Consider the following 20,251-nt stretch of genomic DNA (forward strand, 5'->3'; position numbering starts at 1 on the left):
TTGTCTCGCGCTGACTGCTGGGAGGACTGAGGCGTCGTGGCCGGCTTCACGGCGCTTTACGGCAACGACCAGACCGTTGCCGGTTTGACCGCACTCGCCGGCGAGGAGCCGAGGAACAGACCGTGGCTGTCTTGGCCGCGCTCCCCAGGCGGGGACAGACCTTGTTGGCTTGACCGCGCTGGCCGGCGGACTGTGCCCGTATTAACCACGCTCTCGTGGGAGAACCAGACCGCGGTCAGCTTGACAGTACTCACCGGCGAGGACTGGACTGTGGCCGGCTTGACCGCGCTCGCCGGCGAGGACCGGACTGCGGCGTGACTCTCCCGGTGATTCTGCTCAATCATGTGCGCCGCCATGGCTTCTCTTGTGCTTCCTCTTCCTTGTTAACACACGCACACACACGAGTGAAACTGGAAGCTCATCCGGGCGGCGTGAGAGCAGCACAAGGGCTTGGCAGGTCAGCAGCCTCAACCCATTTGAGCAAACGGTTTTGAACCGATTTCTGTGATGGTTTGCACCCGCAGTTTGTCGTTCAGTTTGGGTGGAATATAAAATACCCCATAGGTTTGGTTTTAATTGGGCGGGCGAAAGTATCAAGCGGGTTTGGTTCAGGTTGGATTGCCAAGGTTATTTGAGTGGGTTTGGTTCAGGTATGGTGGAGTTTTAAAACTATTCTCACTTTCTCAGGTTTATTTGGAGTTGGAGATGCTTGTGTCCGTTGGATGTGAACGAGCGGCGGTCCACGTTGGTAACGAAGCCGCGGTAAACCAACTCTGTCGATACATGGGCGCGCCGGCGGCCGCCCTTTCCAGTGCTTCCACTAGCATGTCGCGATGGCGCCTGCCCATGGTTCGGTGAACGGTGATTGCCTGCACAGCCAAGACGGTGGCGTGGTCAGCTAACTGATGTGGTACAAACATCCTAGCCTATAATTGCAAGCATAGCAAATGAACAGCTCGGCCTAACCAAATGTGTGCATTGTTTAGCGGTGCTATTTTCAGAAATATGTGGATTCATGTATGCAGGCTCGCTTGAACTACATGAACTTTACTGAATTTGTATGTTGTCACCTGATGTGAACTGGTGTCGATTCTAGATGTGCTTGAATGTACAATAGCATAACTTATGCTTTCAGTAAAATGTAAATCGGTTGCTATAAATGGGGTCGGTACAGAGTTTCTGATGCCGTTTTACATATGCTTGTTTTTGCTCTCCTCTGTATCAGCAGCATAATTTGGTATTAAAGTATGTAGATCGATTGATGCTGACTATGCATCTGCACTTTTAGTGCTCTTGGACCTAAGATCTTCCGAGGTTCTTTAATCGGAGAAGTAGGCTGCTCCTCTGTTTTCCTTAACTGAATAAAATTTAATCATTCAGACGTAGTGCTATTTTCACCAGCCTTTTTTCCTCTTGCAGTATAGCTCGCCATATTCAAGCCGTTTTTTATGGCGTCTACTATAATGTTATTTTTGTATATTAGGTTTGGGCGAACTCATATGTGTAAGCTGGCCAGCCTAACGGGCTGGATGTTGGCCCGACTACATCAATTTTTTAAAAATTTGGTGTTATTATCTGATGTTCAGCCTAACGGGTTGGTTGTTGGGCTCCAGTTGACGCAACCCACTAAACCACCGCTTGCTTTTAGGTAGATAGCACAATTTTTGGGTGGGTTATATTTGTCACCGCTCGCCATGTGCTAGGTCGAACTTCTCCCTATCATCTTACTTCGACTCCAACATTGTCGAGAGAGAATCCTGACCGCCTGCCGCTGCCGCTCGCATCTGATCGCCGCCTCGCCACAACACCCTACCTGAGCTTGTCTCCACTGGTCCACCGCCTCGCCGCAACGCCCTGCCTGAACCACTACCTTCGCCGGTCGACTGCCTCTCGCCCCCTCTAAGCTTCCCTTATTCTCCATCTCCGACGAGGTCACCTTAAGTCGTGGCACATGCACCCTGAGGTTTGCTACCTCACCTCCGTTGGCGACATTGTGGCTTCCTTGGAGAAGGTGAGGCCAAGACCTCACCAGAGACGAGGACGACGCGGTTGGCTGACACATCACCTCACTAGGGATAAGGACAGTGCACTGCCACTGTGGATAACCACTGTGAACATGCACCTTAAGATTTGCTGCCTCACCTCCAGCGAGGTGGGTATACATTGATGCAATATGCAAGAAAGAGGCGGGGTAGCACGACTGGTAGCCGGCGCGGCGAAGCGCGCTGCCCATCTAGTACATTGCTAATTTGGTTGAGAAAGTTCGACTTTCAAAAGAACGTGTTTTCTAGTGTTCATGACAAAGTAAGTGGAAGTCCTTGAGACGAAACGAAACATCACGATTCACATAAAAAGAAAAATCTCACTCTTCTACCAAACACATAATTCCAGAATTATCATAGTTGATGATAAATTAATGTCAAACAGGGTGACATTAACAATTTGCAAAGAACATACAGATCTGAATGACTCGGACCGTGAACAACCTCTCTTCGCAAGCATGCATGATCAATAGCGCAGAAGTGTATGATTAGTAAACAAATGCAACTAGATTATTTGTACTGTTGTGCAAGTGAGAGACTGTTGGATATAGTTCCCTGGAGGCAAAGAATAAAGAGTGTTTATTACTATATATCAATAAGTTCATAATAGTTTTATGCCACGCTATAACTGTATCAAGCGGAAACATTCATACACGTGTGATTTCTGGGTTCCTGCGATCAACAACAGAGTTATTGCAGTACTTGTAGCAGCAAATATTATTTATATAAGTTCGTCCCTTAGAATCTTTGCAAATGGCATTAAACACAACCCCGCAACTGCGTTATCAGGCGCAGCCATGTTCGCACTCAAACTGTGATTTGGATATAGCCTATTTTATAAGTTACTAGAATGGCAATGATTTGAGAGAGTTTTAAGTACCTAAGAGCAAAGTATATAACAAATAAAGCTAGAGAGTGTTGATGGAGTGTGTTTGTGATATGGTTGAGGGGTTCTCGAGGAGTCTAGGTCCCACCTCTAGTATTGGTACTACTTATGATTAGATGAACCCATATCTTTCATTTATGTTATGTGTGTAGAGAGCTAGCTCCGAAATAAGATGTGCCCATCGGTCATCGCATCTCTAAATAACCACAACAACTAGTCTTTTGCAAACCACATATTGACTATCGCAATTAAGGGTTTGCCCATGGTTATCTCCCTTTATCCCCCTCTTCCATATTATAAAGTGTCGTATGGAAAATGCCACTTCTCGTCGTACACTTCACCATACTTCCAATGGTAGTTCCCTCTCTTGTCCCGGAGGTAAATATAATGTGGTTCACTTCACATAACATTCAAGAGATAGAACTAACACATAGTTAATAAATCAAAGTTATAATTCGTCTTTATTTCACATCATTATATTACTAGGGATTCTCCATATATCCCCAAGAACAAAGGAACTACTCATACATGAAGGGGATCAACAGCATAACAATATTATGGATTGAATATGAAGGAACAATTGTATACAAGTGCAAATCCTAATAGAGTTTGGATCACAAACAAGTAGACAAAGGGGATCGATGATGGAGACGTTGATGATGACGATGATGATGATGTTGATGACGATGATGATGATGATGATGATGATGATGATGATGATGATGATGGAGATCGATGTGTTTCCCTCCAAGATCGTAGTACCATCTTCCTTTTGTGTGTTGGTGGGGATGGTGATGGAGGCAACAACTGTGGAGACTGTGGGATCCCTGGCTACTAGGGTGCCATGGAGCTACGGTTGCTTGGCCCATAAAGGCTATTCGAAAACAATCACTCGAGTAGGCTACTCCCGAGTGATGATCCACGAGGCGTGAAACCGTCTTCGAGTATCAAGATGGAGCGGAATACATGCTCGGGGAGGAAATCCCTCACGGAGGTCCCCGAGCCACCAGCTTCTCTAAGTCGGAGACCCCCCTTTTGGGGGTGATAAGATCAAGGAATGGAGCATTGGATTCCCTCCTAACAAGGCCTGCAGCAAGGACCAGAAGAGCGGGCACCGGAGGCTACAAGACAAGTCGGGCTGGCGCCGCGCACGTCATGGCTGAGCTCAGAAGATCCATCCCGAGGAGGCGTGACACCATTGCCTCTTTGGTGCTAAAGCAGGCTCGACAAGGAGTGGGGCGCCAAGACCACTTTAGTGCAAGGCCGGGTGGACTACACAAACGGCCACCAGAGGCATCATCGACGACCTCAGCATCTACCATGGACCGGCACTTTAATCGACCATGGACTATGTCCATCCTGTAAAGGCCGAGGACATTTCCCGCCCTCAGTTTGGGCAACCCTTCTCCCTCAAGATATTTCGTGGGGAAGAGGACCAGCTCCCCTATATAAGGACTAGCCCCGCTAGCGTAGAAGGGCACGATCCAGAGCGATCAAAAACCCTAGAAACTTGTACGGTCATCTTCTCCATTGTGACCTGCAATACATCCACCAAAGCAGGACGTAGGGGTTTTACCTCTCCGAGGGCCCTGAACCTGGGTAACTGCTGTGTCTCTCTCTACAGTGCCCGCGTCGGTAAGGCGACGACGTGATCTTGAGTCCCCTGTGTTTGAACCTCTCAGGTTTGGTGATACCCGTGTTTCTTCACGGACACGAATCTCCAGCAAAGATGGCGGTGGCAGTGGAGCGGCAGGGCTCCGCCCCAAGGGCGTGATTGGATGTCCCCTCCTCCTTGGCTCCTCCCCTCCTTATATATATGCACACTGGAGGTCGGTTTCGTGAACCGACAGAGCTAAGGGCCGAATATGCCCATCAAGCCTTCACAAATGTTGCTCCGTTTGACGAAATGGAGCCGACGGAGGTCCGTTCGGCTGTACTGTACGGACGGGGTCTGCCCATACCGATGGTCGCTATTCTCTCTAATGCTTTCGTTTTGTTCGCCATTTCTTCATACGGACTCCGATTTAGCTATTCTTCAGCTCGTTGAAATCGTATGGAAGAGGGTTATAACACCATGACCTTGGATCTCAAATATAAGATGTTGGAAAAATATCACTTTTCCCACACCTCATATGGCTAAGTCTGGTGCTTGTAACTCTCCCATATTGTATCCTCTTGGTCCTTTTTGCCTTCCTTTATCCATGATTGTCCATAACACCTAAACATATGTCAAAGACAAGGGAGAAATAATAAAATCCTACTAAAACTACGAAATTTGCAAAGCTCATATGAAAGTGAACAAGAACTCGTAAGTACAAAAAATAGGCATGGCTGTAGCTAGATAGAGCATGAAATGAGTGACAATATGAGTAATTGTATGCCTAAAAATCTCAGTATAAAGTGTAAAATTTCGAGTTAACAACCTCCCCAAGCTTAGCTATTACTCGCCCTCGAGTGACAAGGTGAAAAAGAATCATAGCGAGAAATGAACCTGGTCAGAAAAACTCACAAGTACGAGGTGATATCCTATTCTTCCCCAAGCTGGACTCATGCTTGTTAACAAGCAAGAGATTAAGTTATGTTAGTCTATAAGATATCATGCATCATGTCAAAATTATATTTAACTTGAAATCAAACTTGTGATCCTCGTATTGCTCCGTTTATATGTTTGTATATTAAGAGTAAGAGATCATGTCAAAAGAAGCATAACAATGGAGTGTTTCATGAACACCCACATCAATAAATCAAGGCTATAAATACACTTATTTTATATTCATTCTCTTTCAAAAAAATTCATCTAATAGTATCGAGATCATGCCAAAACTTTCTAGGTGATTCATTTGGATTTCATAATAGTTTACAATATTGATCATTGATGACCTTAGCAACATTTTGCACATCCCTGAAGAGTAACAATATTCTTGCCCACAAGTAGCTAGCTACCTATGTCATCAAATCAATAGCCGAAATCGGGGCGTTTCGCAGGTTTTTCAAAGGCCAGCGGGGTTGTTGGCATCCCAAGCGTGTACATCAACAATTAGTACAAACTATTTAAGCAATATCATACTTTTGACAACTTTTAGTTTGGCATGCATCTCAATTGCCACTAAACTTTATTTCCTTCAAACAAATCTTTTCAAAAAGTGCTATCAAGCCTCTATCATAATATCTATGGGATTGAGTATTTTCATGGTTAAACTCCTAACGCAGTTAAACATTACATAAATCATCACTGGAAACTCTTTTTTGTTGTATTCGATATTCTTATGTGTAGAAATATGGCAATGTATTCTATAGGATCAAAATATGTTTCTCGAGCTAGATAGAGATTTTAACATAGTGCATTAAAACTCTAACTCATCTCTTATGGAGACTAAAAAAAGCAAGTGCGCCCCTCATATACATACAAAACACAACTTAGTCAAGCAAGTCATTCAAAAGCAGCTGGATACATGCTTGTTCAAAACTTTATTCAATGAGAGCATTGCACATGATCCTACACATTCTAAAGTAACTTCCCAAAGCTAGGCCTTGCAAGAACCAAGCTTGAATAGATCACCAAAAGAAAAGAGAAAATGCAGCTTTCGAAAAGAGTGTGAGAATTGGTTAGCTCCACAAGCTTGATTAAATACAGGGTGATGAACTTTACCATTGACATATGAATAACCTCTCTTTCATTGGATAAGAACCGTACCTTTGCTTACATGACCATTCTTTGATATGGCATGGTGATTTCCTTCACTTGTTGAAGTGTTGAGTTGAAGGAACCAAGTGGCTAGTGTGGGCGTTTGAACGGTTGGCACATACCGTCAATGCCTCCACACAAGGTTCAAGTCCCTGCAAAAATAACACATGAAGTAAAAAAGTAAATGGTTTGGTGTACGGACGGAGTTCGTTCACCCAACCGTGAAAACAAAATAAACAAAAAGAGACATGAAACACTACAGATTTTTTTTTGAAACCTACTGCAGAGAATTATAGGCTAGAAGTTTTGAAGGTAGGTAATTAAGGTACAATAGAACATGCAGAAGGTAACCCACTAACCATAGTTTTTCTTATTGTTCCCGTCCCTGCTGCACGATCTGGCCTCTCGTAGGGGCGGGTGGTAGCGCTCGCTATTTCTTCTGAAAATTGTTCAAATTCTCTGCGTCTAGTGGCGATGTCGGTACGGGCGCGTGATACGGCCACATCCAGCCGTACCGACGGTCGATATTCCTTCTGGAAAAAAAATTCTAGTTTCTTTGTTCTGCCGCAGAAGCGGTACGGGTGGATGGCATGGGCACATGCGCCCGTACTGATGCCCGCGAAACTCTCTGTAGCCTTAAAAACCACTCATTCTAAAAATTCACTAAGGACCTGAAACATTAGTAAAACATCCAAAAACGCATACATATGCTTTTGTGGAGAAATTTTAACCAAGATATGCAACACGTGATTTCAGCAATGATCAATTCTACCTTTTCGCATGCGTCCAGAGCATACCCCCTAGACCTTCATAACCATGTATTTGTGAATATTATTATTTTCTTCCCAATGTTGAACGCGGGAAGCCCCAGGGATGTGTGTCGTGCAACATGATCGATCAACTTGTTCGGTATGTTGAACATCAGCACATTGATCAAAGATCTGAAAGCACTCTTATCTTGAATCACAAATCTCTTCTTTGCAACAAGCTTATCAACAACAGTACGCAAAACGCTTCACGGGGAACCGATCCTTCGAAGTCCACTTAAGTTGCTGCTCTAAACTAGTATCAGCCCAATCCTTGGCCTGCTGAACATCAAGATCAAACACACATCAACAAACAAGCAACAGTAAGAAACACATGTACATTTGAAAAAAAAAGTAGCATAAAGAACCAAGAAGACAATACATAAACCAATCATCATAAAACAGACATAACTTCATTTGAAGCAAAATAAAAACAGATACAACACCATAAAGTAGCTACAAAAAACAAAATAAACAAATATAGCAGCATTTTGGAAAGGACAATACAAGCACAATTTAACCAAAACCATACTGAAAACTACCTCAAAAAAACATACTAAAATGTTGCTATATTTGTTTATACAAAATACTGCAAATACAAAACACCTTTGAATCAAAAGTAGCAACATAAAGTAATAAATATACAAAACAAAGTGACAACTCCATATCAACAACATATATTGCTGCATTTGCAGCAAAAAAATATACAATGTATTCCCTTAAAGCTCCTATGATATGGAACCATAATCAGTAACACAAATTGTTGCATTTAAAATAAAAACAACACTATTGTAATATATACGTTTGAAGCAAAACGAACAACACAAACAAGATATACTGCTGCAATTGTAGCAAAACAACCTAAATAATGACCTCTAAATTACAGATGGTGGTCAGTAGAGGAAAAATAACTCACATAAATAATAGAGCACAACGAAGCTTCTTGTCTCACCGGTGGCCAGTAGCGCTCCTACGTCCACATGTATGATCTATGAGGAGGGAATACATAGATCACTTAGATAGGGGTGCATGGCGCCGCAACTACTGGAAATGGGGGGCTTCGGAGTGGAAGATATTCACAGGTAGAATCCTGGAGCAGATCCCATCGAAACAGCTCTTCTCCGGTGTTGTGGAGGAGATACCGGCGACCGACTTCCCCCAGAACTAGGGTTTCAAGAGAAGCTTCACCACGCGTAAGCTAGGTAGTAAGGGGATTCGGCAGGAGAGAGCGCACGAGCCAAAACTACGGCATGCCGGTGCCATGCTCCGATGGACGTGCTCAACAACGGCGCTCAAATTCGCGCCGTTTTTGCCCTTTTCCTCCGTGATCTTAAGAGAAACGGACGAGAGTGTTATCACCAGAATTTGACCGGATCAGAGGTGGGCCGCGATTGGAGATGGGCTTGAAGAATATATATAGAAGAAATACATGAATCGGCCTTCTATACCAAGTTTGGGCTAGTTTGCCCGTGTATCTGTAACATAGTAGGATACGTGTCGTTTAGAAGTTAGAGTTTAACCCGTGCACGGTTAGGTGCACGCCTGGATTAGAAAGTCCCCCGAACTATAAATATGTATCTAGGGTTTATGAAATAAACAACAATCACGTTCACCACAAACCAATCTCGGCGCATCGCCAACTCCCCGTCTCGAGGATTTCTTCCGGTAAGCACCATGCTGCCTAGATCGCATCTTGCGATCTAGGCAGCACACGTTTATTCGTCTTCCATGCGTTGCTCGTGCTGAAGCCTTTTTGATGGCGAGCAACGTAGTTATCATAGATGTTTTAGGGTTAGCATTGTTCTTCGTATCATATGCTATCGTCGTGCGACCCTTAGGCATCTAGCCGCCCTTACACCTATCTTGGGTGTAAGGGCGGCACCCGCTTGATGATTATCTAGTAGATCCGATCCGTTATGATTGCTCCTTGTTCTTCAAGGATTAGTTTAATATCTGCATCGTTAGGCCTTACAAACGGGTCGAAGGATCCAGTGGCGCGTAGGGTGTAGTTTGCTAGCCCTAGACAGGATGTTCCGGGGATCAACTTCGTGTTGGTTTTTAGGCCTTGTCGAGGGTCAGCTTACGATCACCGTGCGTGGCCGCGAGGCTCGATCACGAGTAGGATGTTCCGATTATGCAGTGAAAACCCCAAATCGTAGTAGGTCGCTTTAGCTTTATCTTGATCAAGCAGGACCACCATCTGATCGTACACCTCGTACGCATCATGGGTGGATCGGCTCTTTGAGCCGATTCACGGGACAACTCGAGAGCCGATCGAGGCTCGTATTTAAAGTTTACGTGTATGCCATGCAGGAAACTAAGCGAGGCATTCTCCAACACCTTCCTGACCAGGTATAGGTCAGGTGGCACGCCCTTGCATCAGCATCGGACGTGCGTGCCGAAGGCTTTGCGGGCCGTCGCTCGGAGGGACCAGGGCCAGCCGCAGTCCTGGGAGATTCCCGGCTCTACGGTGTTGCCCGTCGCTGCCCGTCGGTGGGTTTCTGACCGCAACACATTCTGGCACGCCCGGTGGGACAATCTTTGACATCAACCGCATCGCCATCTACATCTGAGATGGCGGAAGGCACTCCGGTCAAGTACGAGGATCTGACTGAGGAGCTCAAGAAGAAGCATGACGAGATCAAGGCAGTCCTCGAAGCCGACCTCATCGGCTCTTTTCACAGAACCCGCTCACATGGCATCAGGTGGAAAGGGTTCTCACCTGAAGCGCGCTCGATGGAGTGGACCTGTCCGCCCCGTCGAAGAACGCACCGGGTCGCTGCGTCGGGAGATCAACTTCATGGTGGCTCACTCGCTGCACCGCCACTCGAGAGCCTGGTGAACACTTTGGAGCGTGTCGCTCGCGCGTGATCCAGGAAATCATGAGCCATCGGTATTCTCCGTCGGGACCAGCTACAGGGACTTACCAAGGAGAGATGCCACTCCCAGTCCCGTCCACCGCTGCCGTTCGCGTTGGCAGCATCAGAAGTGCCGAATTCATCGGCATACGTCGTCTACAAGATCGGTGGTGACCCTAGTGACTACCAATTCTTGCATGAGGCGCCTAAGGAGATCCCGCACGGATACACGTGCGCATACGTGCCGGACTGCAGTAGCTGGGCGCTCTCAAACCAGGCTGCAACAGCAGGGACTTCTGGAACAGCAGGAGGAGTTTCGGGAACAGATCTTGAGAAGCAGACGTGGCTGGCTAAGTACGCCACCCCGACAAACCTCCAGAGCTCAGCTCCTGCAGTTGGCTCAGTGCTAGAAAAGCAAGCATGGCTGGCTAAGTATGCCACCCCGGCGAACTTCCAGAGTTCGACGCCTGCAGCCATCACCGCGGATCAGATTTGTACAATTCTGAAAGACCAGTTCGGCATGATGCCGAAAAGGAGGACAATCGGCTATTCCAAGCCGTACCCCAACGAGTACGAATTTATCCCACTACCACCCAAATATCGGCTCCCTGATTTCACCAAGTTTAATGGATCAGATGGTTCCAGCTCCATCGAGCATGTGAGCCGATATTTGGCGCAGCTGGGCACGATCTCAGCGATCGGAGCGAGCTGCGTGTGAGGTTCTTCGCACAGTCCCTCACAGGATCGGCTTTCGGGTGGTACACATCGCTGCCACCAAACTCAATCCGGACTTGGAAGCGGTTGGAAGAGCAGTTCCACATACGAGTATCACTCGGAGGCTTCCGAGGCTGGTATTGTCGATCTAGCACAAGTACGACGAAGCGCGGGAAACAGTGGCGAGAATACGTCCAGCGCTTCAGGACCGTTAGGAACCGATGCTATTCGGTTCATGTAAGTGAAAAAGAAGCGATCGAGTTGGCGGTGGTGGGTCTCTCATCATCGATCAAGGACGTGGCCTCCCAAGCGAGACTACCCTTCACTAGCGCACATGGTGCGAAGGCTGTCGGCATATGAACAGCGCCACCCGGATGTTTACCGGGATAAATTCAAGCGTGCGGTGGTCCTGGTTGAGGCGGACGAAGATGGAGGTGCTGCGGGAGATCAAGAGGTAGCGATGGCCGAATGGACTCGGGGGCAAGCCCCGTGTCCCGTAAATGGGTTAAGCCACAAGGTCCTCCAAAGGGGTTTGACTTCGACGTGACCAAAGCTGAGCAGATTTTCGACCTCTTACTCAAGGAGAAGCAGCTAAAGGTACCCGAAGGCCACAAGATCCCCACGGTGCAGGAGCTGAACGGAAAGCCATACTGCAAGTGGCATAACACGTTCACCCACGCCACCAACGACTGCAGGGTGTGGCATCAACAGGTCCAAATGGCGATAGAACAAGGGCGGCTAATTTTCAGCCCGATACGCCATGAAGGTCGACACACACCCCTTCCCCGCCGTTAACATGGTGGAGTATACTTACCATGGAGGGTGCCAGCTAGATTTCTCGTGCAATATCAACATGGTAGGACCTGGGCATCACTCTGGTAAGGACGGAGATGAGGGCAGCTGCTCTCATAGCAAGGACACAGAGGAAGCCGCTCCACGCGATCGGCCCCGTCACGATGGCAAGCGCTACATCACAGAGGGAGAAGTAAGGAACGTAAGATATTAGCGACCTCTCTCTGATCACCTCCTCAACAAGTATGTGGGTCAATACGACCAACGCCGGCGATACAACGACGATGATGAAAAAGATCGTCTGGCTAGGGACGACAGGAGACGTCGTCGGCATAATCGCGACGAGGAGCAATATGAGCGCCACGCCAAGGAAAAGTCGAGAGAGCAAGACGACGTGGATAGGCACTGGGACTGCCCCTTCTTCGGACACTGCTGGGATTCGGGAATGAGCCGATTGCCTACAATCGGCAACCGCCCGAATGTAAACAAAAGAAGAAGGATGCAGCTAACGTGTCCGTGTTCAAACGTCTAGGGCCTCTCCCGCCTCGGAACAAACATGCTGAGTCCGCTCGGGTGGAAGATCTCGAGGAACTAGAGGACGATGATGAAGAAGAAGACAAGTATCATCGGCCAAGGTGGTGCCCTGATGGGCTCAGCCGTTCCCAAAAGCGAAGGGTTCAGCGACTACGTGGGTTGGAGGAAGCTGAAAGGTTATACCTGCACACGTTGAGGAAGGCGCGGCCCGATCTGGCCGCTAAGATTCAGCGAACCCTGGACGAAGAGGGTCGGCCACAAAGGAAAGAGTGGCGCCCCAGACAAAAGAAAGCCGATGATGAGACATCGGCTAGCACAAACATGGTGTTCATCCTTCCAACGGAGTTTAGTGCTCCAGGATTAGACGAAGCACCTGTGGCACAACTTGACTGCGGCCCACGGCCGGTCATCTTTGAGAAGCCACGAGAAAGAAGCTACAGGCATCTGAAGGCCCTGTACTTGTGAGGTTACATCAATGGGCAGCCTGTCAACAAGATGTTGGTGGACACCGGAGCAGCAGTCAACATTATGCCATACTCCATGCTACGTCGGTTGGGACGCTCTAGCTCAGATCTGATCAAAACCAATGTGACGCTGAGTGATTTCAACGGCCAGGCGTCTGACGCTCAAGGTGTTCTGAACGTGGATCTGACCGTAGGAAGGAAAACTGTCCCTACGACGTTCTTTATTGTCGACAGAGCAAGAGCACCTATGCTGTCCTACTAGGGAGAGATTGGATCCACGCCAACTGTTGCATTCCATCCACGATGCACCAGTGCCTAATACAGTGGGATGGAGATAAAGTAGAAGTCGTCCACGCAGATGATTCAGCCGGGATTTCAACGGCTGGCATGAACGTTTGGGAGACATCAGGCCAAGAGCCACTCTCAGGCATCAATTTGGACGACTGCGAGCGCATCGACGTGACAAAGGACGGGGTTAGGCTGGTTTTATCCACCGGCCTGACCGTGTAACAAGAGCAACATCTATGGACAAACATGGCGATGCCGATCCATGTGATCGGCCCCAAGGATTTATGGAGGAACATTGCAAAACCTTCATCGAGCAAGCAACATGGAGGCCGATTCCAGCAATCGGCCAAAATTATCCTCACCATTCATTCTGCCTGGATTCAACGTCGATCTAATGGGCAATGGGTTTGCGTCGGCTGATGCGCTGGAAGAAATCCACATTGTTCCTAGCAGAGCCGACGTTCACATTTTAGTGCCTTGGCTAACCACAGAGCCGATGTCAGCAGTTACCTGGCAGAATCGGCTCGGGGGGCACCTAGTCGAATGAACATGTGCGATACAATGTGCGATACATGTGCAGTGAAATATTGGGGGCCGATAGAAAAATTGGCCCGTAAAAAAAAAGTGATATGCAGCCGATGCACGGACATCGACTTAAGGATAGAAAGCCGATGCTTAGCCATCGACTCAGGAGGTACAGCTGTTATAAACAGAGGCTCAAGGGCAACCAAGGTGGCGACTTGGTTGATGTCACGTTCAGAGGTTGTTACGTCCAGAGTTTTGGAAACCACCGGAAATTCAAAACATCCTCACCGGAAGTTACATCAGCCTGCCGAAGATGATGAGCCGATCTGATCAGCAAGACGCAAGAATTGAACTGGGGAATCTCGGGGGACAGCTCACCCTGAAGGTTCTCTCCTCTGGGGAGCCGATTTTGTTTAAATCGGTTGGCTCTGCATTGTAATTTGGAAGCCGATGGTGGCACATTTGGCTGGCTCACCTCTTTTCTCGCCTTGACTGAGGCTCGGGGGCAGCTTGCCCTGCCGATGGTGGCACATTTGGAAGCCGATTTGGTTGAAGTCGGCTGGCTCTGCATCTCAACTTTTTTGAGGAATGGTCGCTGCGGGAAAACAGAGCAGGATTTCAAACATCGCTATAGGTTATCGAAAGAAAATTTGTGGATAAGTGATGCCTGTCCTGTAGAAGTATCAGCTCCGTCCTCCGGGTTGATTCGGCAATGGTCCTAGAGCTCTCCCGAAGGCAAAGGGGATTTGGAAAAGAAGGATTCGGCAGGAGAACGTCTGGAAACCTAAGGTTAATGATGAGACCAGGCATTATTTCAGGAGTTTTGCCGTTAAATTTAACGCTGTGCTCAATGGCCGCGGTTTGGACCTGTTCGGTTGGAAGTTTGGGGATCTGAGTTTGAGCAAGGTTCGCAGATTACCGTTTGAGGAGGTGGCTAAATTGGTCTATCTCGAAATTTATCATAAGAGGCCGATGCGTTGCCATCGGCTCATTGAGCGTTGGTCAAATTAACATTCGGCAAAATCAAGTTAAGGAAAAGTCTTCTTCATTAATAAGAGAGGATTTTTACAATGAAGAGCCGATTGCTCAAGAAAGGAAGAACAAAAGAAGAGCCGATTGCTCAGGGACTACTAATCCTACATTGCTAATCCTCGCTAGCATCATCGTCGGCGTCGGAGTTGCCGTCGGCGCTACTGCCGGAGAATTCCTCGTCGTCTGCTGCCCCAGCCTTCGGCCGGAGCTTCTTCTTCCTCGTCATCATCATCATCCTCGCTGTCCGCCCAAGTGCGGAAGCGCTTCGTCGGCGGGTACCCGGCGGAAGAGGAGGAATCATCCTCCTCCTCCTCCTCCTCTTCTCCTTCCTCGTCATCATCCTCGTCCTCGCTGTCCGCCCACATGCGGGAGCGCTTCATCGGCGGGTGCCTGGCGGAGGAGGAGGCCTCTTTCTTCTCTACTTCTTCTTCTTTCTCCTCCTTGTCGGAGGAGATGGGGTTCACCCCGGAGTGGAGGTCGTCTTCATTCTTGCTCTTCGGCGAAGATTGGAGGGGGAGGTCTGAGGAGGAAGAGGAAGGGGAAGACATTGCTACAGGAGAAGAGGGTTTTTTGGGCGCTGGTGGACAGAACAGAGCAGGGGGATGAAGTGGCGAACCGTTCGGCACAGATAAATAAAGGGGGTGTAGTGGAGATTTAATGCCATGACGGTTCTCGAGGACGTGATGCCGAAATTATCAATTCGTGCAGAGAAGCCCAGGAGGCGAGGCGAAATGATGGAAGATTCTGCGGCAGTTCTGCTCTGCCACGACATGACCCGACGAAGGAAAAGCGTAATGATTTTGGAAATGTCATTTCCAAAACCAGGGGGGCATGTGTTATCACCAGAATTTGACCGGATCAGAGGTGGGCCGCGATTGGAGATGGGCTTGAAGAATATATATAGAAGAAATACATGAATCGGCCTTCTATACCAAGTTTGGGCTAGTTTGCCCATGTATCACGTAACATAGTAGGATACGTGTCGTTTAGAAGTTAGAGTTTAACCCGTGCACGGTTAGGTGCACGCCTGGATTAGAAAGTCCCCGGACTATAAATATGTATCTAGGGTTTATGAAATAAACAACAATCACGTTCACCACAAACCAATCTCGGCGCATCGCCAACTCCCCCGTCTCGAGGGTTTCTTCCGGGTAAGCACCATGCTGCCTAGATCGCATCTTGCAATCTAGGCAGCACACGTTTATTCGTCTTCCATGCGTTGCTCGTGCTGAAGCCTTTTTGATGGCGAGCAACGTAGTTATCATAGATGTTTTAGGGTTAGCATTGTTCTTCGTATCATATGCTATCGTCGTGCGACCCTTAGGCATCTAGCCGCCCTTACACCTATCTTGGGTGTAAGGGCGGCACCCCGCTTGATCATTATCTAGTAGATCCGATCCGTTATGATTGCTCCTTGTTTTTCAAGGATTAGTTTAATATCTGCATCGTTAGGCCTTACAAACGGGTCGAAGGATCCAGTGACGCGTAGGGTGTAGTTTGCTAGCCCTAGACAGGATGTTCCGGGGATCAACTTCGTGTTGGTTTTTAGGCCTTGTCTAGGGTCGGCTTACGATCACCGTGCGTGGCCGCGAGGCTCGATCACGAGTAGGATGTTCCGATTATGCGGTGAAAACCCCAAATCGTAGTAGGTCGCTTTAGTTTTATCTTGATCAAGCAGGACCACCATCTGATCGTACACCTCGTACGCATCATGGGTGGATCGGCTCTTTGAGCCGATTCACAGGACAACCTGAGAGCCGACCGAGGCTCGTATTTAACGTTTATGTGTATGCCATGCAGGAAACTAAGCGAGGCATTCTCCAACACCTTCCTGACCAGGTATAGGTCAGGTGGCACGCCCTTGCATCAGCATCGGACGTGCGTGCCGAAGGCTTTGCGGGCCGTCGCTCGGAGGGACCAGGGCCAGCCGCAATCCTGGGAGATTCCCGGCTCTACGGTGTTGCCCGTCGCTGCCCGCCGGTGGGTTTCTGACCGCAACAGAGAGCGAAATGAATGTGCATAGTTATTCTGTCTGATTCCTTGCTGAAACTGACGGGAAGGCCACGACCCATGCAAAAAGGAGGCGACGTGGAGATCTTTAGACGCGCGGTGCCACGTGCCACGCATCTAACGACGCGCAACCCGGAGAATGAGAGCGCTCGTTCCCCCAGGGAAGGTGAGCGTTTTCCATCTCAGAAACACCACGGTTGAACTGTCTACAACAAAAACTGTTGGAGGAACATGCCTGATTAAATTAACCCAACTGTTCCCAACAGAGAACTCAACTACACTAAACTGTTACGAGAATCAGCCTGCTATAACAACCAAACCAAGCCAGCTCACACAGGAAAACCAAACAACCACAACCTGTTATGGCAAAACTATTCTCAGGTTTCCTAGTTTCTATCCTTGGCGAACAACATCTTCGATTCCCTCGTACCTAGAAACAAATGGTACTTGCCACGAAATCCCGCCGACATTTCCGTAATGAAAGTAAGAGTCCACAAACGAATGCATTCAGTACCAACATACTGGAAACGAATAGTAAAAGATCAACGAAATACGTCCAACCTAACTCATCAACTTCCGCAGCATAACAATCCAGATAATAGCCATGCCCAAGCAATTTGCTGCTGTGCAAGATTCAAACACTTTGAAAGGTCTCCTGAATTACCAAAGATACGTACTGTTCTGAAGATGGGGTTGGTAGCAGTGACTTCTTCTATTCTTCTCTTCTCTGGTGATTTTAGAGCGTTACATTTGCCAATCGCATCATAAACAGTAGCCTCACCCTCACACGCCACCTTCAAGTTATACTAGTATATGTCAATCACTACGGGAGAACTGTTCTTTGCCGTGCCCCAAAATCACACGGCAAAGGCCCAAATCCGCTCGGCAAAGGCTTTGCCGTGCGGCCTTGCATGGCAAAGAATGCATGGCAACGATCCGGCCGGCAAAGCCACCTTTGCCGTGCGCCGAGCGAAAATCGCACGGCAAAGGCTTTGCCGAGCGACCTAGCTTTGCTGTGCGCTGCGCCCTCCTTTGCCGTGCGACCTCCTTTGCCGTGCGCTGGGAGGCTTTGCCGTGCGCCTCCCCTCCAAGCCGCACGGCAAACACTTGGCTTTGCCGTGCGTTTCCACTCCGCCCCGCACGGCAAAGAAAACTACGGCGTACAGGTGGGCGGCGCAGTGCACAGGTCCACTGGTGAGATTTTTACCCTTGACATGTGAGCGAATCGGCAAAGAAGATCCGGGACGCCCCCTCAAAGACCCCCGCGACGCCGCCCCCCGTGTCCACCTCGAGGAAGATCCGGGACGCCCCCTCAAAGACCCCCGCGACGCCGCCCCCCGTGTCCACCTCGAGGAAGATCCGGGACGCCCCCTCAGAGACCCTCGCGACGCCGCCCCCCGTGTCCACCTCGAAGCATCGCCTGCATAGCGACAAGATCCAATGAATAACTCATCAAATGCAGGTGAACACAATTTATTTCACAACTTTTACTTAGACCCTCGCGACGGCGCCCCCCCCCCCCGCCGTGTCCACCTCGAAGCACATTATCATTTTTCTTACATTAGCCTATTTTCAACCTATTTTTAAAAATCCTACACTAAATCCTATTTTAAAAAATGGTACACTAAATCCAATTTTAAAAATCCTACACTAAACTACACTAAATTCACTAAATCCTACACTAAGCTGCAGGAAAATCGGAGACAAACCGGGGCGCACATACCTTGTGCCGGCGAGCCGGAGGAGGGGCCTGGCGCGGGGCAACGAGGCGGGAGCTCGGCGCGTCCGGGGATGGGGCCAGCAGGCGAGCGTGGGAGGAGGGGGCAGGGAGGAGGGAGCCCACCGCGCGGGGCTCCGAGCGGCCGCGGCGCGACGGGCAGAGGTGGCCGGCCGGGAGCTGCGCGTCGGGGCCGGGGCGGGGGTCTGGAGGCGACCGCGGGAGGAGGGGGCCGGGAGGCGCGACAGGGGCGGTGGCCGGGAGGCACGGCGGCGGTGCGATGGGGGGAGCTCGAGGCAGCGGCGCGATGGGGGAGCTCGAGGCGGCGGCACGCGGGGGGTAGCGGGGCAGAGAGGAGCTGCGTCTGTTTTTTCTGGATATGGCCGTGTGTGGCTGGCCGCGTCGGGCTGGATAAGGGTTTGCCAATTTGCCGTGCGGCTGGCCTTTGCCGTGCGCCGCGCACGGCAAAGGAGGCTTTGCCGTGCGAGAAACCATTGTCGTGTGCCTGAACACCTTTGCCGTGCGCTTGCACACGGCAAAGACTCTTTGCCGTGCGTTTCACCTTTGTCGTGCGCCTATACACGGCAAAGAGCTCTTTGCCGTGAAAAATCACCTTTGCCGTGCGCTTTTGTACAATAAATTTTTTTTCTTCACCATTTAAAGATTCAAATCTATTTCAAAATTATATGAAACCTGTATTTTAACATGTGTATTATTTAATGATATTTTGAAACTACACAGATTCATTTTGTCGCCGGTGCAACATCCTTGCTGGTGCGCCGGTAGTGTGCCATCATCGCCGGCGCGGCGACAAAGTGGTGCGCCGGCACCACTTTCCACCGGCGCGGCAGAATCATGGTGCCAAACCTGGCTTTCCATGTGTATATGGACTAATCAAAACCAAACCTATCAAAAAGTATGTTGGTGGAACCTCGCGCGGTGAAATCTAGGGGGGTAGACCCCCCGAGGCACGCAGACCGCCGTTTTCGGGGGGGGGGAACGACCGCCTGAGCACCGGAATGCCACCAAAACTTGCATGTGGACCTAGGATATGTGTGAAAGTGTGGTGGAAGGTGTGATTCACCAAAAGGTTCAAGGCATAGCTCCCATGTGTGACATTACTCTCTTTGGGGCGATAACACTTGGAAGATTCCTCGACTTGTAGGCTGAAGTGTCCCGCTGCGGGTATACCGGAGGCTATAATGTGCCAAATGGTTCCAAACCTGGCTTTCCATGTGTATATGGACTAATCAAAACCAAACCTATCAAAAAGTATGTTGGTGGAACCTCGCGCGGTGAAATCTAGGGGGTAGACCCCCCGAGGCACGCAGACCGCCGTTTTCGGGGGGGGAACGACCGCCTGGGCACCGGAATGCCACCAAAACTTGCATGTGGACCTAGGATATGTGTGAAAGTGTGGTGGAAGGTGTGATTCACAAAATTGTGCAAGGAATAGCTCCCATGTGTGACATTACTCTCTTTCGGGCGATAACACTTGGAAGATTCCTCGACTTGTAGGCTAAAGTGTCCCGCTGCGGGTATACCGGAGGCTATAATGTGCCAAATGGTGCCAAACCTGGTTTTCCATGTGTATATGGACTAATCAAAACCAAACCTATCAAAAAGTATGTTGGTGGAACCTCGCGCGGTGAAATCTAGGGGGGTAGACCCCCCGAGGCACGCAGACCGCCGTTTTCGGGGGGAACGACCACCTGAGCACCGGAATGCCACCAAAACTATCATGTGAACCTAGGATATGTGTGGAAGTGTAGTGGAAGGTGTGATTCACCAAATGGTGCAAGGCATAGCTCCCATGTGTGACATTACTCTCTTTCAGGCGATAACACTCGACTTGTAGGCTGAAGTGTCCCGCTGCGGGTATACCGGAGGCTATAATG

The 20,251-nt window shown here is 49.0% G+C and overlaps 1 long non-coding RNA gene across 1 annotated transcript; it reads left to right on the top strand.

Annotated features, from left to right (window-relative positions):
• The first annotated feature begins 392 nt into the window (after positions 1-392).
• LOC124650503 lies at positions 393-1,074 on the top strand. Its single transcript, XR_006987025.1, has 2 exons — positions 393-457; positions 688-1,074. It is a non-coding gene; the product is annotated as an uncharacterized LOC124650503 (long non-coding RNA).
• Positions 1,075-20,251: the final 19,177 nt, after the last annotated feature.

This window comes from Lolium rigidum, chromosome 4 (assembly GCF_022539505.1).
Source record: "Lolium rigidum isolate FL_2022 chromosome 4, APGP_CSIRO_Lrig_0.1, whole genome shotgun sequence".
Taxonomy (NCBI): Eukaryota; Viridiplantae; Streptophyta; class Magnoliopsida; order Poales; family Poaceae; genus Lolium; species Lolium rigidum.